General features: G+C 50.2%; 1 protein-coding gene and 1 long non-coding RNA gene across 3 annotated transcripts in view; one reads left to right on the top strand and one right to left on the bottom strand.

Moving 5' to 3' along the window:
• Positions 1–299: 299 nt before the first annotated feature.
• LOC112581750 lies at positions 300–11929 on the bottom strand. Its single transcript, XR_003106363.3, has 3 exons — positions 11812–11929; positions 4558–4652; positions 300–530 (listed from the first exon to the last, which is right to left on the bottom strand). It is a non-coding gene; the product is annotated as an uncharacterized LOC112581750 (long non-coding RNA).
• Positions 11930–12048: 119 nt separating this feature from the next.
• ABAT (4-aminobutyrate aminotransferase) overlaps positions 12049–22673 on the top strand; it is an 88958-nt gene continuing 78333 nt past the window's right edge. Inside the window, exon 1 of one of the 2 annotated variants that reach the window (XM_006063381.4) lies at positions 12049–12182. The gene's annotated coding sequence lies outside the window, so the exon portion shown is untranslated. The remainder of the gene's footprint in view (positions 12183–22673) is intronic. The other variant, XM_006063382.4, reaches the window with a different exon arrangement.

The following is a 22673-nucleotide window of genomic DNA, read 5'->3' as shown; positions in this document are numbered from 1 at the left end:
TCTTCATGGAGTTACTGCAAAGGTGATAATAGATAAGCCGAGGAAGACGCACCAGAAGTCCAGTGGCTGAGAATTCGCCTTGCAGTGCAGGAGACATACGTCCGATCTCTGGTCAGGGAACTAAGATCCCGCGTGTCCTGGAGCAGCTGAGCCCAAATGCCACAACTGCTGAGCCCGAGCGCCACAACTAGAGTTGCTCCCATATGATTCCGTTCCACGTGCCGCAACTGAGAGCTGACACCGTTGAATAAATAGTTAAATATATATTTTTTTAATTTTTTAAAAAAGATGAACCGGGGAAGTTTTCACTAGATGGCAGGTATTGGCCCAGTGCAGACTTGCTGGGGTGGGAGCATTTTCAGTTTGTACACTGTGGCCTGCATGATCTGGTCTGATTGTCCTCTTCTGCTGGATGGAATCACCGAGAGCCGTCTCTTCCTATCTGTGTCAGTAAGAGGGGTCCTGGGAATTCCCAGGTTGCCCAGTGGTTAGGACTCCCTGCTTTCACTGCCATGACCCGGGTTCAGTCCCTGGTGGGAGAATTAAGATCCTGAAAACCGAGCTGTGTGGCCAGGGAGAAAACAAAAAAAAATCCAGACACAATAGCTGGACAGAGAGCAAATCTGAAGAGTCACATTATACAGACCTGCCTAAAATCCCAGGCTCCATGTTACACACAAAAGTCACTTTGGAGGACTTGGGTGGCTTTAGAGGAGGAACAGGCAAGTCACCCTCGACACCGCTGGTAGGGGAACCTGCTTCCTGGGGAAACGATCTTGGGGTCCAGGTATCTCATACAGTAGCAGTGGCCCCCAAACTTTTTGGCACCCAGGGTCGGGTTTCATGGAACAAAATTTTTCCACATATTGAGGCAGTGGGCGAGGGGCGGGGGCTTAGATGGTTTGGGGATGAATCAAGTGCATGACATTTGTTGTGCACTTTATATTTCTATTATGATTACATCAGCTCCCCCTGAGGTCATCAGGCATTAGATCCCGGAGGTTGGAGACCCCCGTCATACAGGGTGGAGCTGAAGTGGGATGTCGTATCTGCCCATCTGTGGTGAGACCCTCATGTATGGGGCTGACCATGCACTGGCAGGCCGATCCTGGCCCTCTGTGACCCTGGCATAAAGCTCCTTACAGGAGCCCCAGCTCACTGGTCTCTATGTCAAGGTGACCCCTAGGCATCTGGGCGCTCAACTGCAGCAGCTGTCCAGGGCGCCCCGGCACTGATCTCCTGAGGAGATGACGGTGCTGCACATGCTGTGTTCCCTGCCCCGCAGCCTTCTAGAAAGCCACACAAGAGTGGTATTAGATCTCAGGAGTGTGACTACAGGGTCAAACCCACCTCAGCCACTAGACCAGCGCACGGGCTCAGGTGCTGAGCAGGCTGTCACCCCACAGATGAGGGAAGAGGCAGCAGTTCACCCCTGGTCCCAGCAAGAACCTGGGAGAGGCCCCTCATTCAGGGCCGTTTCCCATCTGGCATGGCGGTACAGTTCCCCAAAGCCGGTATCTGTCAGGACTTGTGGATCCGACCCTGATGAGTGATTCTGCCCCGAAACACTGGATGGTTTTGAAATCTGCGAACTTTCAAATTATGTTATGGTCTCGGTCTCGGTCTCTGTCTCTGTCTCTCTCTCTCTCGCTTCCCTGGTAGCTCAGCGGTAAAGAATCCACCTGCAATGCAGGAGACACAGTTTCGATTCCTGGGTTGGGAAGATCACCTGGAGGAGGGCATAGCAACCCACTCCAGACTTCTTGCCTGGAGAATCCCATGGACAGAGGAGCCTGGTGGGCTACATACAGTCCAAAGGGCTGCAAAGAGTCAGACACAACTGAACAAAAGCATGCACACACGCAAGGTCTGTCTACCAGCAGACTGAGAAATCAGCCTGATGGCTTTGTGCATTTTAACCCTCTGTTAAAACCACAGATTTCCTTGGTGGTCCAGTGGCTAAGACTTTGATTTCCCAATGCAGGGGCAGGGGAGCGCAGGTTTGATCCCTGGTTAGGGAGCTAAATCCCACATGCCGCAACTATGGGTCTGCATGCATAACAAAAGATCTAGCATGCTGCAACAAAGACCCAGCACAGCCAAATAAAATATTTCTAAAAAAAAAAAACCACAAAGGGCGAGGTCAGCCCCTCAGACTAAAAAGAGACCTGTGGGCTTGGGTGATGGAAGCAGCCCTAAATGCTCAGGCCTCTGTCCCCTCACAGGCACTCTTATCAAAACAATCTGGTACCTGGTGACTGTGATTTCTGTGCTGATCAGAAAATGTTGATGGATGATTGGAAAGAGCATAGGAATCAGAGAAAGACACAATCCCACCATTGATGATTATACGCATAGGAATAAACCAATGAAGTACAGTGGACAAATGAATTAATGGGAAAAAATCAGTCTCTGTTGATTGATAGATGCCTGATCCAAATGGGTCTTGAGTTTGTTTCCCATAGGGCAAGCTTGCTGACTTTAAGCAGCAGAGTTATAATGATTAAAATCTAACTTTATTCTTAAGCTGCCCTCTGTATTATGTGTGCGAGTGTGTGTTAGTCACTCAGTCATGTCTGACTCTTCGAGACCCCCATGAACTATAGCTCACCAGGCTCCTCTGTCCATGAAATTCTCCAGGCAGGAATACTGGAGTGGGTTGCCATTCCCTTCTCCAGGGGATCTTCCCAACCCAGATATGGAACCCAGGTCTCCCGCATTCCAGGCAGATTCTTTACGATCTGAGCCACCAGGGAAGCCTGTCCCATGTTGTAAAACCTTAATTAATTAGAACTCAACCCACTAAACTTGCTTCCCCATCACTTCCAAGGCTCAAGCCACTGGGAGTTAAGCATAATATGGGGACTTGAAAAAAGATCATAGCACAGAAGTCCCTAAACACCTGGGCAGGAAGGAGCCACCTAAAAAGATGGTGACCTCAGAGCATGAGAAAGCCTGAGCCAGGACTTCCCTGGTGGACCAGTGGTGAAGACTCCCCCTTCCAATGCAGGGGGCATGGGTTCAAGCCCTGGCATGGGAATTAAAATCCCCCATGCTGCCAGGTGCAGCCAAAATAAATAAAGAGAACTCTTTAAGTTTAAAAAAAAAAAAAAAGAAGATTTTTTTTAAAAAACCATGCTTTAGATAGATCGGGAGTTTAGGATTGACATGTACACTCTGCTATATTTATAATAGATGACAAGGACCTACTATATAGCAGAGAAAGCTGCTCAATATTCTGTAACAACCTAAATGGGGAAAAGAATTTGAAAAATAATAGATATATGTATAACTGAATCACTTTGCTGTACATCTGAAACTAACACAACATTGTTTTTCTTAATAAATTTTTAAAGTAATTAACACATACTGTTAAGATGAGATGCAACAGAGAATGAGATGGTTGGGTGGCATCATCGATTCAACAGACTTGAGTTTGAGCAAACTCCGGGAGATAGTGAAGGGGAAGCCTGGTGTGCTGCAGTTCACAGGGTTGCAAAGAGTCAGATGCGACTGAGCAACTGACCAACAACAACACATATTGTTAATAAACTATGCTCCAATATTAAAAAAAAAAAAAAAGACCTAAATAGACTGCTCCTCTAGGAGATTCGGACGAATGAATGAACCGCTTGGGAACCAGGGCTCCCGGGCCTCTCTGCTCAGCCCCAACCCAAGGTGACAAAGGAGTTCTGAAAGCTCCCTTTCTCCTCCCGCCTCGCCTCCGAGCTGGCCCCTGAAGGCCTTTCGCCACGAGGTGGCGCCCCCGCCTCATGAATCCACAGCAGGACACAGTCGTCTGTCCCCTTGGCCACTGGCAGCCTCTCCCATGTGGGCCCCAAGAGTCACAGGGGACTCTCCACCCAACCCATGCTACAGAGCAGCCAGAACGCAGCTAAGCCCATACCCTAATTTAGATCAAGCCTGGCTTCCTTGTGGCTCAGATGGTAAAGAATCTACTGACAATGTGGGAGACCCAGGTTCAATCCCTGGGTCAGGAAGATCCCCTCTGGAGAAAGGAATGGCTACCCCTCGTCTTCTTGCCTGTAAAATCCCATGGACAGAGGAGCCTGACAACCTACAGTCTTTGGGGCCGCAAAGACTCAGACACGACTGAGCAACTAACACACCATGGCTCTCATTTATCAGCCCACCAACCCTGAACCCATTTTAGAGGTAGGTAAGCTGAGGCTCAAAGAGCACACACAGGCTGAGGTCACACGACTCTGAAGTAATAGGAGTGGAATCTAAGCCCAGGTCTGCCTGGCTCTGTAGCCAGCATTCTTCCAATTACCCTCTTGCCCAAGGTGGGGACTGTTTGTCTGAAGGCAAGCAGGAATCCTGTGGATTGGAGACAATGTTATGACGTTGTGCTGGGATAGATCCAAGGGTCTGATAGGCCCGGACTGAGACATGATTCTGCCTCAGGCTTTAGGAAACAGTGGACATGGGAGCCACACAGGACCATTCCTCTGGGGCCGTAGTGTCTAGACCAAGGAATCAAGCTCAGAAATGGGTCCTGTGGGCAGATCGAGGCATTTCCAGCTTCCAACTTACCACAAAGAGAGCCTGGAGCTGATGGTTTGGCTTGCAGGGGTCAGGGACAAAAGGAACTGAACCTTCTTCCCCCGACCCTCCTCTGCTGGCGGCTCCTGAAAGGCAATAAAGATTGGTGGCTAGAGCGTGGCGCCTGACGTCTGAACTGGGCTCAAAGCAGCCCAACACTCGTCTCTCTGAGCCTTGATGTTTGTGTCTCTTAAAGATGGCACTTGATAATACGGGTAAGGCATGTGGCACACCCCCGATTCAGGAGAGGCGAAGGAGCCGCGGCCATCGTTTTCATCGCCACTGCCAACACCATCACCAGCATCACTCTTATAAGTGTCCACTGTCGCATCTCCATTAACCACCTGTCTCAGTGGGGGTTGGAAACTCCCCAAGCAGCTAATGATGTAAAACCATTTTGCCTAAGTGTTGTTTGACTGACAGGATGGGTTATTTTGGGGAGGAAAAAAAAAATCATTCGAGCTCTTGAGTGCACCATCCCTGAAAGGTTTCCACGACAACGCACCCCTGGATGTTCCAGGGGGAAGGCAGCCACGTGGGGGAAGAGCGAGAACGAAAATCAAGAGATGGGGAGGGGTCCCCCCTACTCCACCTATTTTCCTGGCTGCGTTTGTACAGCAGGATGCGTTACACAGGTTCTCTCTTTTACACCTCGTCAGGACCTTCAGGACTGAGCACTATTACATTTTCCAGATGAAGAAACTGCAACTCAGAGAGATTAAAACTTGCCCAGGCCGTGCTTTCCTGGTGGTCTGGCGGTTAGGGCTCTGAGATTCCACTGCAAGGGACACAGTTCGATCCCTGGTCTGGGAACTAAGATCCCACATGCTGCCCAGTATGGCCAAAAAAAAAATATATATATATATATATATATAAACAGCGTTTCCCTCGTAGCTCAGTGGTGAAGAATCCACCTGCCGATGCGAGAGACTTAAGTTTATCCCTTATTCAGGAAGATCCCACATGCCACGGAACAACTAAACCCACGCACCACAACCACTGAGCCTGTGCTCTAGAGCCCAGAATCTGCAATGACTGAAGCCCGAGTACCCAGAGCCTGTGTTCCTCCAGAGAAGCCACTGCAGTGAGAAGCCCGAGCCCTGTAACTAGAGAGCAGCCCCTGCTCACCACAACTACAGAAATGCCCTCATAGCAACGAAGACCCAGCACACCCCCCAAAAAAACAAAAACGCACACACAAAAGACTTGCCGTTTGGGGCCAGATAGCTCTTTGTTGCAGCCCATCCTGTGCACTATGGATACTGAGCAGCATCTAGGGCCTCCTTGCACTAGTTTCCAGCAGCACCTCCTTCCTCCCCTTCTCATGACAACCCAAACCTGCTCCAGACACAGCCAGGCATCCCAGTTGCTGACCCTGGGCTAGGTTAATAGTCTTTGCGTACATGTGTAGGGCACACTCCATCGGTAAAGCTCTGTCAGAGGACCTGCCTCCTGGGATCCCATGCAATCGTGTGACTTTGAGGTCTTTTAATGGTGAGGATCCTCGGAACTGGGGGTGAGCCCCGTGCCTGAGCCAGTGGACGGACACAGGAAATCAAAGGGAAACTCAACCATCTAACCTCCTTGCTGGGCAGACACATCTTGCAGTACCACCTCTTCTTATGGGCAAGGAAACAAAAGGTCAGGGTTTCCCAGGTGTCTCGGCAGGAAGGAATCTGCCTGCCAATGCCGGAGACGCGGGTTCGATCCCTGGGTTGGGAAGATCCCCCGGAGAAGGAAATGGCAACCCACTCCAGTATTCTTGCCTGGAGAATTCCATGGACAGAGGAGCCTGGCAGGCTATACAGTCCATGGGGTCACAAAGAGTCAGACGTGACTGAGCAACTAAACAAAAAACAACAGCAAAACTGAGAGTCAGGGAGGAGGAGCAGCCCCCAGGGGTCCCCGGGCCTGTGAGCGGCAGGGCTGGGTGGGCACCCAGTGAGTGGTCTCCACTGTAGCCTCTAAGGACTCCAGACCTCAAAGGTCACATTGGTTCACACGGAACCACCCAGCTCCACTTGCTGGGCGGTATCACAGACTGGAGGATGGGCCAAGGAGGTGAGGGTCACGGGCATTCCGCTCAGGACCCAGCGTGGTAGATGTCGGGCCCTTGGTGACACATAGGACCATGGCGTGGGGGGTAGGGCTGTCGCCTGCCCGTGGCTGCAGAGAAGAGTGGAGGATATTTCAACGTTACATGCTGCAACAAAGATGGAAGTTCCCTCCTGCCACAACCCAGAGACCTGGTGCAGCCAAATAAAAAATATCTTGAAGGAAAAAAAAGATATTAAGGAGTTCCCATCCTGGGTCTCAAAAGGCACTTGCTCCTTGGAAGAATGGCTATGACAACGTAGACAGTGTATTAAAAAGCAGAGACATCACTTTGCTGACAAAGGTCTGTATAGTCAAAGCTATGGTTTTTCCATTAGCCACGTACAGATGTGAGAGCTGGACTATAAAGAAGTCTGAGCACCAAAGAATTGATGCTTTGAAACTGGTGTTGGAGAAGACTCTTGAGAGTCCCTTGGACTGCAAGGAGATCAAACCAGTCAATCCTAAAGGAAATCAACCCTGAATATTCACTGGAAGGACTGATGATGAAGCTGAAGCTCCAATACTTCGGCCACCTGAAGGGAAGAGCTGACTCATTGGAAAAGATGCTGGGAAAGATTGATGGCAGGCGAAGGGGGCGACCGAGGATGAGATGGTTGGATGTCATCACCGATTCAATGGACATGAGTTTGAGCAAACTCCGGGAGTTGGTGATGGACAGGGAAGCCTGGTGTGCTGCAGTCCATGGGGTCGCAAAGAGTCGGACATGACTTGGTGACTGAACAACAAATCCTGGGTCTCAATCAGCCCCTGGAAGACATCTGGAGCCCCAAGGAAAACGGTGGGGCTGTGGGAAATGCAAGCAAAGCTAAGGTGAGCAGGGCTTTCTCCACCTGCCAACAGTTTTCTTCACAAGTGTCACAATGAAGCTATTTGAGAACCAGCTTGCGAAGCACCTGGCTCTAAAAATCCTTCTCACAGGCTCCCCCAAGCAGAAACAATGCAGCGCCTCCTGAATGTCCTACGCCAGGCCCTAACCCGCAGTGATGCTCCATACGTAGACGAATGAATGAATGAACATGAATGAAGACGACGCCACCCACTTTGTCTCCCCCAATTGCCTTAGACCAGGGCTTGGCAAACTTTTCCTGAAAACGCCAGATGGTAGATATTTTTGGCTTTGCAGACTGTGTGGTCTGTGTCGCAACTGCTCCTTGGCTCTGCCGGGGTAGCACAAAGACAGCCACAGACATCCAGAAGTGGGTGGTGCGGCTACGTTCCAGTAGAACTTCATGCACAATGAAATGTGAATTGTATGCGATTTTCTTGCAATACAAAATATTCTTCTTCTTTTCGTTTTTTTTCCTACCATTTACAGTGTAAACCTCATTTTATAGCCCAGATTGCAGGTCATGTAAACTGATGGTGGTTGCATTTGACTTACACTTTTGCTTTTTGTTTTTCATATTAGCTATTTGTTCTTAGTACAAAAGCAATGTGTGTGTGTGTGTATATATATATATACATAAAATGAGACATAAGTAACATGCAGATACGGAGAAGGCAATGGCACCCCACTCCAGTACTCTTGCCTGGAAAATCCCATGGACAGAGGAGCCTGGAAGGCTGCAGTCCATGGGGTCGCTAGAGTCGGACACGACTGAGCGACTTCACTTTCGCTTTCTACTTTCATGCATTGGAGAAGGAAATGGCAACCCACTCCAATCTTGCCTGGAGAATCTCAGGGACGGGGGAGCCTGGTGGGCTGCCATCTATGGGGTCGCACAGAGTCAGACATGACTGAAGCAACTTAGCAGCAGCAGCAGCAACATGCAGATAAAATTATAGTCATCCACAATTTTAACATGCAGAGATAACTACTTCTGCTCTACTGCTGCTGCTAAGTCGCTTCAGTCATGTCCAACTCTGTGCGACCCCATAGACGGCAGCCCACCAGGCTCCCCCGTCCCTGGGATTCTCCAGGCAAGAACACTGGAGTGGGTTGCCATTTCCTTCTCCAATGCATGAAAGTGAGAAGTGAAAGTGAAGTCGCTCAGTCGTGTCCGACTCTTAGCGACCCCATGGACTGCAGCCTACCAGGCTCCTCCGTCCATGGGATTTTCCAGGCAAGAGTACTGGAGTGGGGTGCCATTGCCTTCTCCTAGTGGGCATTTATTTTTTTTTTTTTAGTCTATTGATCTATGTATCATCTATATTGGTGATCTCCAGTGTGATAGACAGGAGCTTCCCTGGTGGCTCAGCAGTAAAAGAATCCACCTGCAATGAGGGAGACATGGGCTCGATCCCTGGGTAGGGAAGATTCCCTGGAGGAGGAAATGGCAACCCACTCCAGTGTTCTTGCCTGGGAAATCCCATGGACAGAGGAGCCTGATGGGCTACGTCCATGGGGTCATGAGAGTTGGACCCAATTTAAGGACTAAATCACTACCCCCACCAATGTGTGACTATTTAACTTAAAAGTTAGATAATATTTTAAAATTCCATTTCACAATCAACTAATGACATGTCAAGTGTTCCATGCCTACCTATGGCTGGTGGCTACCATATTGAATAGCACATTTCCACCATCATGGAAAGTTCTATTAGACAGCATTGATTTATCGATATCTATTTATCTAGATTTACCAAAAATAGAACATCAAATAAGCTTTTTTTGGCAAATATCTTTTACTCACTTAATATTTTGCATAAACCATTCACTATTCAATACCTATGTTTTATTTAATTCCATACCATTCAATATTCACCATCTATGCTGTATTGGAGACGTCTAATTTCATGCAACAGATGTCCTTTCTGAGTCCCTGTTGTACTCAACTTATAAGTACTTATTAGTTGTTTCTAGATTTTTGCTACAAGAAACAAAATGACAGTAAACCACTTTATCACTAAACTTTAGCACCTTTCATTGTTTTAGGATAAATTCATAGAGGCTTAACTGCTAGGTCAAAGGGTAAGCTTATTTTTCAGATTTTTTGAATAGGAATACTCAGTTTCTTCCCAGAAAGGCTTTGAACATTGATATTCCCTACAGCAATTTATGAAATTGTCCACTTCCTTGAAACCTCCACAAATAATGCTAATTATAATAATAAAAACAAGGCCATTCTGGTAGATGAAATTTTCCATCTCTTTAACTTGTCAATTTCTTTGGCAAGCCTTCCTTTCTTCCGCATTTACTGACCATTTTATTTCTTTGGACAGTGAAAGGGATTATCTGCATGGCTTGGGTTTTAAGGAAAAATTTGTAACCCAGGCCTCATAAAGGTCTGCAAGGTGACAGCATTAACATACCAAAGAGACTGGCAAAGCTCTCAGTTTTAGCAGAACTGTGGTTCAGTGGTATGTTCCATCCGTTCCTTTGTATTCTTCTTCTTTGGGGCTGCACTGGGTCTTCGTTGCTGCACTCGGGTTTTCTCTAGCTGCAGTGAGCCGGGGCTACTCTCTAGCAGTGGAGCAGCGGCTTCTCACTGCAGTGGCTTCTCTAATTCTGGAGCACAGGCCCTAGAGCTCGCAGGCTTCAGTAGCTGTAGCCCACGGTGTTAGTCGCCTCTCAGCATGTGGGATCTTCCCAGAGCAGGGATTAAACCCGTGTCCCCTGCATTGGCAGGCAGGTTCTTAACCACTGGACCACCAGGGAAGCCCTCTTTTGTACTATTCTTATGTATTGTTTCTTTTGGTCCCTGGAGTCACAGACCACACTAGAGGGCAGGTGGTTTGTTCGGAGGTTTTTAAATGTATTCATTCGCTTTGGCATGCTCAGTTGCTTTAGTCGTGTCCGACTCTGTCACCCCATAGACTGGAGCCCGCCAGGCTCTTTTGTCTATGGGATTATCCAGGCAAGAATACTGGAGTGGTTTGCCATGCCCTCTTCCAGAGGATCTCCCCAACCCAAGGATGGAACCTGAGTCTCCTGTGTCTCCTACATTACAGGTGAATTCTTTACCCACTGAGCCACCTGGGAAGCCCCCCCCCCCCAACTTTTTGTTTTGTTTTGTTTTATATTTATCTTAATTCCCAGGACTATAGTCTTGCTCACCTAATCGGAGATAGGGCAGCCTGGATTCAGGGAAGACAGGAAGGAAGGAACTCAGGGTTTTGCAAGATGCAAACAAAGGAAATAGTTACCTGATCAGGCTGAGTGGGGAAACCCAAGCTGAATTCTTTCCTGGCATTTTTAATTCTGTAACAGCTATTCATCATGCGCGCTTGGTGAGCTCTTGTTTTCTGATGGGTAGTTTCCTGTGTCTTTGATTTTACCATTGAACGAATGCATCCTCTTTCCAAATACCTTTAGAAAGCTACTGGGCTAGCAGTTATTCACATTTCAGTATTAGCTAGTCTTCATACCGGAAAAGGCAATGGCACCCCACTCCAGTACTCTTGCCTGGAAAATCCCATGGATGGAGGAGCCTGGTGGGCTGCAGTCCATGGGGTCGCTAAGAGTCAGACACGACTGAGCGACTTCACTTTCACTTCTCACTTTCATGCATTGGAGAAGGAAATGGCAACCCACTCCAGTGTTCTTGCCTGGAGAATCCCAGGGACGGGGGAGCCTGGTGGGCTACTGTCTATGGGGTCGCACAGAGTCGGACACGACTGAAGCAACTCAGCAGCAGCAGTCTTCATACAGCACTTCAATTTTTGTAAAGGCAGCTTCATCACATCTACCCTCTCACTTGTGCTCATGAAGGAGGTGTTATCACTGCTATCTCCACTTACTGTTGAGGATCAGAGAGGCAGAGTGACCTGCCCGAGAACATGCAGCAGGAACCATGGACGCCTAGTCCAGTGATTTTTGCACTGCCCCAAGGATGCACTAGCTGGGAGGTGTTAAATGAATGGCCTCTCAGAGAACTGAGAGCGAGAAGGCCCTGAGCACTTGCATGGAGGGAGGGTGTGCGTGGGCGGGGGGGGGGGAGTGGGGGGGGTGGGGAAGGGTGGAGGGAGACCCTATGCTCTTTCGCCCTCCCTTTCTTACGGAACCTTGTCTAACTCTGAATCTAGGTTTCCCGGAGCCCGAGATCTAAGGCTCATGGTGCAGAGGGGGCAGCTACACACGTCTGCAGCCCCCAGTATCCAGAAAAGGGGCAGGGGGCAATTAAGGTCTAGGTTAAACCAGCCTATAGAGCCTCCCCGCCTCCCGCCCTCCATTTCAGAGACAGGCACCTCACACCCCAGCTCGGCTGGGTCTCCTCGCCGCCGCGGTCGCAACCCGGCTCCTCCATCCAGGCCCTCGCGGCCCCTCCTCCGGGCCCCCGGCTCCTCCGCCCCCGGGAGGCCGGACTCTGCCCCCGGCCCGCCTCCCCCCGCCCTCCCGGGGGCGGTGGCCCGTGGCGGGCGCGCTCATTGGCGGTGGCGCGCGAGAGGGCCGGGACCCGCATCTCTGATTGGCCAGCGCGGCTCGGCGGAGCCCAGGAGCCCGGCGAGTCGCTGGGGGAAGCGGGGCAGAGACCGGGCGCCGCCGGAGCGCAGGGCGCGGATCGCTCAACTCGGAGCCCGGCGGATCGGAGTCTGCACATTGGAGCAGAGGCCTGGAGGTAAGGACCTGGCGCCGGGTCGCGTGAGGCGAGCCCTTGCGCGCTAGCTGAGATGGAATCCTGTGGCCCTGCCCCCCAGGGAGCAAAAACGGGGCATCTTCTCTTAAGAGACCGAGCCCTCATCTTTCCGAGACGCGGGTCCCTCTGTCCCGAAAAGACAGAGCCGTCCACCGTCCAGAGAGCAAAATAGTTTCCTTTTCCCTTCGGATATGGGCCCTTCCTTCCTGGCCCCCCGGCTCTAGAAATAAGATTGCTCTCCCCACATTCCCCCTTGGAATGGAACGTGCTTCCCTCCGCCCCCAAAGTGGGTTCCAGCCTCCCCGGGTTTCTAGGGCCCATCATTTCTTTGGAGACGCATGCCTCTCCCCCGTCCCTAAAAAACTAAGTTTGGATTCTTCTCCCCACCCTCCCTTCTCAGCTCGGAGATAACGGGGTGCTTCCTCCAGGAGGGAAAATAAGCCCCTCCCTAAAAGAAGGATATGGCTGGCCAGAGACTCTGTATGTATCCCTCAAGTGCGATACAGACCTCCGTGTAACCCACCCGCCCAACTCAGAAACTGGACTCAATTCCCTGTCTCCACCCCCAGTCCCCCTTCATCCATCAGAGACAGCAGACTGATTGCCTTGAAAACCTTTACATTTAAGGCATTTGGGAGATTACTCCTCTTTCTCAAGATGTGGGCAAGGGTCTGGTCACCGGTTTGGACAAAGCCACACACCTCACCCCACCCCTTTAACCCTTTCGCACAAATCCCATCCCATTAACCACCCCCCCTACCCTGTCCCATCCCTCCCACCTCTCTACTCCACCTGATCCCATCTCTCCTTTCCTCTCCCACAATTGCCAGAGATAAGAGCAGAGGTTGAGGTTTAGTAAGAAGGTTTAGAAGACTGAAACCCTTAGAGCTGGGCTCCTCAGCCTAGAGATCATTCCTGGAGCCTCCAAACTGCCAGCAGAGATGGCCTCTGAGGCAGCAGGACCAGTGAGGACCCCCACACACACACACACACACAAAGGACTGTGTCCCACATATCCTCCCCTGAGACAGACCAACCCCTCTCCTGGAGAAGAGGGTGTCCATGCGGAAAGAAGGGCCCCCATTTGCCTCCAGGGGCTCCCCCTTCCTAGCTCCTGTGGACATTGCCCGGTGGAATTCCCTAGGCCCTTAGCCAAGAGAGATGCTTGCAGGAGCCATCCATCGGACTGGCTTCAATGAAGCTGGACTGAGGGACAGGTTGGTGGTGACCTGACAGGGGCAGGGAACCGCTTTGATCCGGCGGGTCAGAGTAAGGGGTGGCAGCAGAGGAGAAAAAGCAAGGAGCTTCGCTTTGGAGCTGCAGCCGAGAGGTGGAGAAAGGAGAAGTGTGTGTCCCAGACGCCCAAAGAGGTCAGCCCGGAAAAGAGAGAAATGGCGCTACCTGGAGACCTTAGACCTCCCAGGGACTTGAGACCAAAGATCTTGCTCCTTCATTTGACAGTTGAGCAAGCAGAGGCACCAAGATGGGAAGAGACTTGCTCAAGGTCACCCAGCCAGTGGGTGGTGAAGCTGATCACAGCCTCTCTGGGACTCGTGGACCGGCAGGGTCCAGAATACTACCTCCCATCCTCACATTTAGAACCAAGGTGGTTGGGCACCAGGCTCCCCACTTGTCAGAGATGGTGCAGAGACTCCGCCAATGTCACTCAGCTGGGAGGGGACACAGCTGGAACTCGGTGCCGCCCCCCAGCAGGTCGCTGTATAGAATCCATTCCCGGGCCCCTGCACTTCCCCGCTCAGCCCGTAGCATCTTTTTATTGAGCCAACTGCCAAGTCTAGGCTTGCCAGAATCCGAATGGACTCAGGACGGCAAGTGAGATCAGTTGTATTAGTCTGGAGCTGCTGCTGCTGCTGGAGTATCTGTTGCAGGCGAAGCTTGCTCCAGGCTCTTTGAACAGCACCCCCACCCCCACCCCTGCAATGGAAGTCACAGTCCCTCCCTCCAGGGCCCCCTCCCTCTCCATCCCTGCCTTTTCCCTGTGACCCCAAGTTCTCTGCTGCCATCTCCCACCCTAGCTCAGAGCCTGCTTCTTTTCCTGAGGCATTGAACCCCCACAGAGCAGCAGCAACCAGGTCCCTACAAATGGGAGGGTCTTGAGGTGGGGACTCCCCACTGCCTCCAGCTGAGGGCTTGGCAGTGCTCCAAGTTGGAGCAGGGATCCAAGTTCAAGGTGCCAAGGTGAAAGTTCACAGTATGAGGGAGAAGCTTAGTGCAATGGGGGTTGAGGGATCCATCTCTGGCCCCTCTATTCAGGGTCAGAGCCCAGATTTGCTACTTAGTATGTGTCTTGGTGGAATTATTAACCTCTCTGCAACTAATTCCCTTAGTGTCCTTATTACGGTAAAATGAGTTCATCTTGGTAAAGTACATAGCATATGGCAAGTGAGGGGAAGCAGTGATTATGACAAGTCATAAAACCTCTAAACCTGGGTAGGGGGCTTATGCTTTTAGGTAAGACTCACAATGTAGATCACCTGTCAGGCAGCGAACAGTCAGCTCTTGCTTCGAGACTAGGATGGTGTCTTCCCAGAGAGATGGTGTGGGATGTGGAATGCACCCCAGACCCTAAAGTCAGATGGAGCCGGGGATCTACTTCTGTTACCGCTGGCTGGGCAACCTTGGGCAGGTCATCCGCCTCTCTGAGCCTCAGTTTCCTCATCTTTGAATTGGGCTTGTTGGTGGGGGGAGAGGCTAGGCATCAGATAAGAGATAGGTCTGCTGCTGCTGCTGCTGCTAAGTCGCTTCAGTCGTGTCCGACTCTGTGCCATAGACGGCAGCCCACAAGGCTCCCCCGTCCCTGGGATTCTCCAGAGAGATAGGTCTAGAGCAGGGCAACAGTGTTGCCATTTGGGGCCGGATCATTCTGTGTTGCCAGGGGCGGGGGAGGGGGGCTGTCCCATGCATTGTAGGGTGTGGAGCGGCATCCTTACCCTCTACCCATTAAAGCCAGTCACAACCGTTTCTAGTGATGGCAACTAAAATAATCTCCAAGCATGTCCTCTGGGGGGCAAAATCCCCCTCCCCGCATTGAGAACTGCTGGTCTAAGGTAGATTCTCCACTCATAGTGCATGATTGATGTTAGGAGAGCATCCTTCTTACTCAGGCTCCTCGTTCAGCTTTGTGCATCATAGAGGTCATGTGTCAACTGCTGAGCCTCCCGATGTTGAGGGCAATATTAACCAACCCCTCACTCTGGAAAATCCAGAGCACCTCCATGTGCATTACTGTAGGTTTCCCATTTTACAGGTGAGCTGAGGCCCACAGAGGTTAAAGGACTCTGCTAACAGCATTACCCCCATCCTTGCTAGAAGTCAAAGCAACTGTCCCTGCTGGAAGTCAAAGACAGTTTTAGAAATAACCTAGTTCTGGAGCCTTCTCAGTTCCTTTAGCCGTCTCAGAATTTTAACTGCAAGCTCTGGGGCCCAGCCATCCCTCAGCTAAGAAAGAATCTCCTGTAGAAATGCTAGGCCAATGCAGGAATGTTCACCCAAGGGCTTGGCAATCCAAGATGGGAAGGGGTTACATTATTGGAAAAATGAGCCGTCTTTTTAGGAGAATGGGGTGGAACTATACTCCTGACCTGGAGAGATCTCTAAGACATCATTTACTGAAAATGATAAAGTCACAGAATCAATATATAGGTATTTTAGTAAGTATATGTACATACATATAGGGAAGCGAGAAACATGAAAGGGGCCTCTGTGTGTGTGTGTGTGTGTGTGTGTGTGTGTGTGTGTATGTGTCTATCCATGGGGGGAAAGAGGAAACAGGATCCTTTAGCCAGCTTACTGTGCATTAAAGGTGAGCCAGGCACAGCCCCCAGAGATTGAGACTTGCTCAGAGTCCTTTAGCCACGAAGATGGCAGGGGATGACTGTGTCCCGAGCTCTGCACACCAGGCTGGGGCTCTTTCAGCTGCCTGGCCCCCAGGAAAGAGAGGCAGGCAGGATCTGAGGACTGGACATTCCTGCACACCCAGTCCCTCTTTCCTGGGAAGTGGTCATGCCAGAAGCTGCCAGTGACTGGAACTCAGGCCTTTGAGCTTCCTAAGAGTTCTGGAGCCAAGAGACAGAGATCTGAGGCCTCATGTCCACAGGCTGAGCCTCCGCCCTGCCCACAGGGGACTCTTGTCACCAGCATCCTGGTGGGGCCTGAGGTCACACTGACCAGAGCTGAACTGGGCTTCCACCAGCATGAGGGGGGCTTCCCTGGTGGCTCAGATGGTAAAGAATCTGCCTGCAACGCGAGAGACCTGGGTTCAATCCCTGGGTGGGGAAGATCTCCTGGAGAAGGGAATGGTTACCCACTCCAGTGTTCTTGCCTGGAGAATCCCATGGACAGAGGAGCCTGGCGGCGCTACAGTCTATGGGGTCATGAAGAGTCAGACACGACTGAGCCACTAACACGTTCACTTCACTTTGTACCCTCACAGCATGACAGCCTAGGCCATGGCCATTCTGTTTGTTAGTGTCACATTTTCCCATCTTTAGAAAGGCAATGGTAGTTGAAAGAAAGGAAAGAAGGAAGGAATAAAGAAAGAAAAGAACGAAAGGCAGAAGGAGGGGGGAGGTAGACGGAGGTGCAATGGAAGAACGCAGCTCTGAGTTACTGTGAGGATTGGCTGAAACCCTTGTTCAAGCACCTGGTACCTAGTCCCTCTTCAGTAGTATGAGCCCTGGCTCTCCCCATTCCTCTCTCTCTCCTTGTCTGCCCTCCTTGCCAGAAAGCCGGGGACAAAAGCATCATGGGTGACAGCTGGGGAGCCTGAGGGCTTCCAGAATGCACCACCCGCTCCCCACTGCACCCCTACAGAAGGCCCAGGAAGTGGTTCTGAGCTGCATGTCCTCCTTTGTCTCCACCACGTCTGACTAGCCTCGCTTTCCTGGAGGCACCAGGCATTTTAAACTGTCTTACCCATCCCAGGAATGGTATCGCCTGATACAGCCTCTGATCACACATCCTCTCTGTCTTGGGGTCGACTTCCCAAGGGCAAATTGCCCTCCTCCTTCAAAAGCTGTCTCCGTGACCCTTCCTGCCTCCAGCCTCCCCCAGCGAGGATCCGTTTATCCTCAGAACTGAATGCTTAAACATCCGAGGCTTCCTTGGGTCTGTAACTGTTGGCTGGGTTTCCTCCCCATCTGTCTCCCTGGGGAGTAGACATACATTCGAGTCTCTTTCACTTCCGTCCTGAATGCAGAGCACTGTCCCTGCCACACAATAGAGACTGGATGAGCGTTTACTGCGCAGTGTGTGCAAGAGAGTGCTTGTGTGCTCATTTGTATCCGACTCTGCAACCCCATGGACTGTAGCCCACCAGGCTCCTCTGTCCATGGGATTCTCCAGGCAAGAATACTGGAGTGGGGTGCCATTTCCTTCTCCAGGGGGCCTTCCCAACCCAGGGTTTAAGCCAGCGTCTCTTGCATCTCCCCCATTGGAAAGCGAATTCTTTATCACTGCACCACCTGGGAAGCCCCAGGTGATTAAAAAATATGTGTATGGGATCTTAGTTCCCTAACCAGGGATCAAACACATGTCCCCTGCATTAGGAGTGAAGAATCTTAACCACTGGACTGCCGGGTAAATCCCTAAATAATTTTAAAAGGTACAATTCAGTGACATTAAGTACTTTCACAATGTCATGCAATCGTCACCTCTCTCTAGTTCCAGAACTCTTTTATCATACCGAAAGGAAAACTTGTCCCCATGAAGCAGTCACCCTCCCTTCCCCCAGCCCCTGCCAACCATTCGTCTGCTTTCTGATTCAATAGATTTGCCTGGTCTGACTATTTCATATAAATGGCATTATCCAACATGTGGCATATTGGTCTGACTTCTCTGTGGTAGCATATATCAGTACTTTGCTCCTTTTCATGGCTAAATAATATTCTATCGCGTGGATTATACGCCAGTTGGTTTATCCGTCTATCAGTTGAGGGACATTTGGGCTTCCAACTTGACGGCTATGAATGATGCAGCTGTGGACATGTGTGTACAAATTGCAGCTTGAAGATCTGCTTTCCGTTCTTTGGGGAGTGGGACTGCTGGGTCCCATGGTAGCTCTTTGCTTAACCTTTTGAGGAACCGCCATGCCAGACTCCACCATTTTACAAGCTCACCAGCAATGTGTGAGGGTTCCAATTTTTTCCACATTTTTGTCAACACTTGTTATTTTCTGATTACTAGTATTACAATGTATTACCTTATTCTAGTGGATATGAAGCAGTATCTGATTGGGGGGTGGGTATCTTTTTTTCTTACTTTTTCTCACTGTGGTTTTGATTTACGTTTCCCTAATGGAGAAGACTCTTGAGTCCCTTGGACTGCAAGGAGATCCAACCAGTCCATTCTAAAGGAGATCAGTCCTGGGTGTTCTTTGGAAGGAATGATGCTAAAGCTGAAACTCCAGTACTTTGGCCACCTGATGCGAAGTGTTGACTCATTGGAAAAGACTCTGATGCTGGGAGGGATTGGGGGCAGGAGGAGAAGGGGACGACAGAGGATGAGATGGCTGGATGGCATCACTGACTCGATGGACGTGAGTTTGAGTCAACTCCAGGAGTTGGTGATGGACAGGGAGGCCTGGCGTGCTGCGATTCATGGGGTCGCAAAGAGTCGGACATGACTGAGCGACTGAACTGAACTGAATTGAACTGAATGATTAGTGATGTTGAACATCTTTTCACGTGCTAATCGGCCTTTTATGTATCTTCTTTGGGGAAAGGTCCGTTTAAGTCCTTTGCCCATTTTTTAATTGGGATGTTTGTCTTTTTGTTGTTGTATAAGAATTCTATATATACCTAAGTACATCTTTGTCTTGCTATTTCCTTTTGCATTTAAACATTCACTTAGCTCCTGGGGGTCAGGCCCTGTCTCGTGACTTTGGGATGTCCAAGTGACAGTTCCTGCCCTCCAGGGGTTCCTAGTTTAGAGCAAAGTTTCCTTTTCTTCTTTTTTGCCACACTTTGCAACTTTCAGAATCTTAGTTCCCCAACCAGGAATTGAACCAGGCTCCAGCATTGAAAACACCAAGTCCTAACCACTTAACCACCAGGGAATTCCCAGAACAAAGTTTTTTTACAACACTCTTGCCACGGCTGGGGTGGGGTGGGCATGGAGGCAGGTGGGGCGTCCTGTGTACTATGGGATGTTCAGCGGCATTTCTGGGTTTTATCCCACTCAATGCCAGTAGCACACTTAGCTCCAAGTTGTGGCAAGCAATAATGTCCCCAGACATTGCTAGACATCCCCTGGCTGGAAATCAGTGGTTTAGAAGCTTAGACAGGCATGTCTATCTGCAACTTCCTGTGCCTAACAAGATGCCTAGTGGGCATTCACAACTTATCTGTTGGATGTTGGATGGGTGGGTGGGTGGATAGATAGATGAAGTAATGAATGCAATTTACAGGGTCTGGACATGTGCCTGAAAGTCGACTATGTGAAACAAAACATTGTTCTTCCAACTGGAATCTGGAATATTCTACCCCTTTCTGCCTAGCACAGTGGTTCTCAGACTTGCACATCAGAATCCCCTGGAGGATGTATTAAAACAGAGATCGACAGGTCCCACCACCAGAATTATCACTCTGTTGAATCACCGACCTAGCAGAATGCTCCCAACCTGGTTTCCATGTCCCTTGGGAACCCTGCACCTGACTACCCCCGCTCGCCAACCTGTCCATCCTCGGAGTCTCATAGTCTTAACTGTCAGCCTCTCCCACTTGGGCACTAACATTTATTACTTTGAACGATCAGCAACCAGGGCTTCCCCAGTGGCTCAGCGGTAAAGAAACTGCCTGCAATGCAGGAGATACAGGAGACGCGGGTTCGATCTCCGGGTCAGGAAGATTCCCTGCAGGAGAGAATGGCAACCCATGCCGGTAATCTTGCAGGGAAAATCCCATGGATAAAGGAGCCTGGCAGGGTACAGTCCATGGAGTCACAAAGAGTTGAACACGACTGAAGTGACTGAGCACACAACACATCAGCCACGTACTGGTTATCTGTCTTTCAGCCACTGCTCGGAGAGTTCCTGCAAAGCTGGGACCCACTGTGTCGTGGCATCTTGCTGCTGAAAGTGTGGTCCAGCGCCCAGTGGCATGACATCGCTGGGGAGCTGGGGGGAAAATGTGGGCGCTTGGGCCCCACCCAGCATCCTACAAAATGCAGTCTGCGGTTTAACACTATCCTGGTGGGACGAGGGGGTTCGTGTGCACCTTCAGGTAGTTTAGGAAGCTCATCCTTGGCCATCTCTGTAACCTCACAACTCAGAGCTAACCCCTGTAGCTTCGCTGATGTGTTACCTTGACAGCATCTGTTACATTGTAAATGGTGCCTGAGCAGAAACATCATTAGGGTGTTACTGGCCATCCGTATCTCCGCCTGATGTATTTTATCTCTTGGAATGCCTGAACTGACCTTGCTTCACCCATTGGAAAGCCAGAGGGGTGGCGTCTTGCTCAAGGTCAGGCGATGACCATAAAGCAGAATGGAGAGATGGCCATCCGTTTCCTAGAGGGGAGCAGTTGAAAGGCCATGGTTATGACACGTGAAAATACAGGGCGGGAGGGTAGCGTTCAGGGGCTGCTGGGGTGCTTTTCACACGTGGCGAGCTGGGAGATGATTTAAAAGTGGGCCAAGAACAGGAACTGAAATGGTATTTTTTAATTAATTAATCTGTCTTTGGCTGTGCTGGGTCTTTGTTGCTGTGCAGGTTCTCTCTAGTTGAGGTGCGTGGGCATCTCATTGTGGTGGCTTCTCTTGCTGCAGAGCACAGGCTCCAGGGTGCATGTGGGCTCAGGACTTGTGGCTCTGAGACTGGGCTCATAGGTTCAGGAGTTGTGGCTCACGGGCTTAGTTGCCCCGTGGCATGCAGTCTTCCTGGACCAGGGATCGAACCCGTGTCCCCTGCATTGGCAGACGGATTCTTAGCCACTGGACCACCAGGGAAGTCCTGAAATGGTATTTTTTTTTTTCATTTATTCAGCCAGTGTTTGTTGAGTACTTTGTAGGTGTCGGACATTGGCATCCCGTGTACAGTATTAACAAGGAAAACAAGGTCTCCCTCTTAGTGGCTTCTGTCTAGGTGGGCAGTCTAGCAATCTGCATTCATTCATTCCTGAGTGAATGTGCCCGTTTGTCATACAACTCCCACTTGTCTTATACACTAATGGTAGGGTGTGTGTGTGCATGGTAAGAAGAGACAAACACCCAGCTTCCACACCAGAGGATCTTCTAGGCTAGCTGTCAGGATGTACTGTGTGTGCTAAGTCACTTCAGTCGTGTCTGACTCTTTGCGACGCTATGGACCATAGGCCACCAGGCCCCTCTGTCCATGGGATTCTCCAGGCAAGAATACTGGAGTGGGTTGCCATTCCCTTCTTCGGGGATCTTCCCATCCCAGGGATCGAACTAGAGTCTCTTATGTCTCCTGCACTGGCAGGAGGGTTCTTTCCCACAAGTGCCACGTGGGAAGCCCAGCTATCAGGGAACAGGCCCATAAACAACCAGTCAGAGAGAAGAGTACCAGGAAGGTGGGAGTAGATAGAGGGAGGAGCTCAGAGAAGGAAGAGGTTCTCTGTCTCTGTACCTGGGCATGCTGGGAAAGAAATTTCTGGAGGAAAAGGCAGAAAAGACAGGAAAGATATTCTCAACAGATAGGACGCAAACAGGGGCTCACAGACTTCATGGAAAACTCTTAAAATCTTCAGGAAAAAGTAAAACGGGGGGTGGTGATAAAACCATGACTCCCTTAGAGATACAAAGATGAACACTTAATGATTCTGTAAAGCTCATTCAATGAAAGAACCAAGCAGATGTTGGAAGAGGTTCAAAGGAAAAGTCAAATAAAGCACAGTTGTCTATGGAATAAAGGAATGGTGAAATCCATTGCAAATGGAGGCAAAAAAATGACTGGACAAGACAGAATTGGCTCCTCTGTGAGATTCCTGGGCTTCCCAGGTGACTCACTGGCAAAGAATCCACCTGCCAGTGCAAGAGACATAGGTTCGATCCCTGGGTTGGGAAGATTCCCCTGGAGGAGGAAATGGCAACCCATTCCAATATTCTTGCCTGGAAAATCCCATGGACAGAGAAGGCTGGCAGGCTACAGTCCATAGGGTCGCAATGAGTTGGACCGACTAAGCAGCTGAGCATGTATACACACATCAGATTCCTACAACTTAGAAAGAGTTGGGAAAAAAAATAGCTTGAAGATAATGTAATGAACAAGGCTAGAATCGGATATCTTAAAAGTTTGTGTGGTATGTAAACAATGCATAGTTTTCCATTGAGATGGCTTTTTAAATAAAAAACCAATGTTCAGAGGATGGGGGAGGTGTTTGGCAGAGGCTCCCCAGAGTGGATGGCTAAGAAGAGGGGAGCTGTGAGAAGGCCAGATCATAAACAGCCTGGTGACCCTTGATGCTGAGTTTAGACTTGACCCAGAGACCCCTG

This window comes from Bubalus bubalis, chromosome 24, assembly GCF_019923935.1.
Source record: "Bubalus bubalis isolate 160015118507 breed Murrah chromosome 24, NDDB_SH_1, whole genome shotgun sequence".
Lineage (NCBI taxonomy): Eukaryota > Metazoa > Chordata > Mammalia > Artiodactyla > Bovidae > Bubalus > Bubalus bubalis.
The sequence above is the reverse complement of the archived record's forward strand: the minus strand, read 5'-3'. Positions and strand labels throughout refer to the sequence as shown.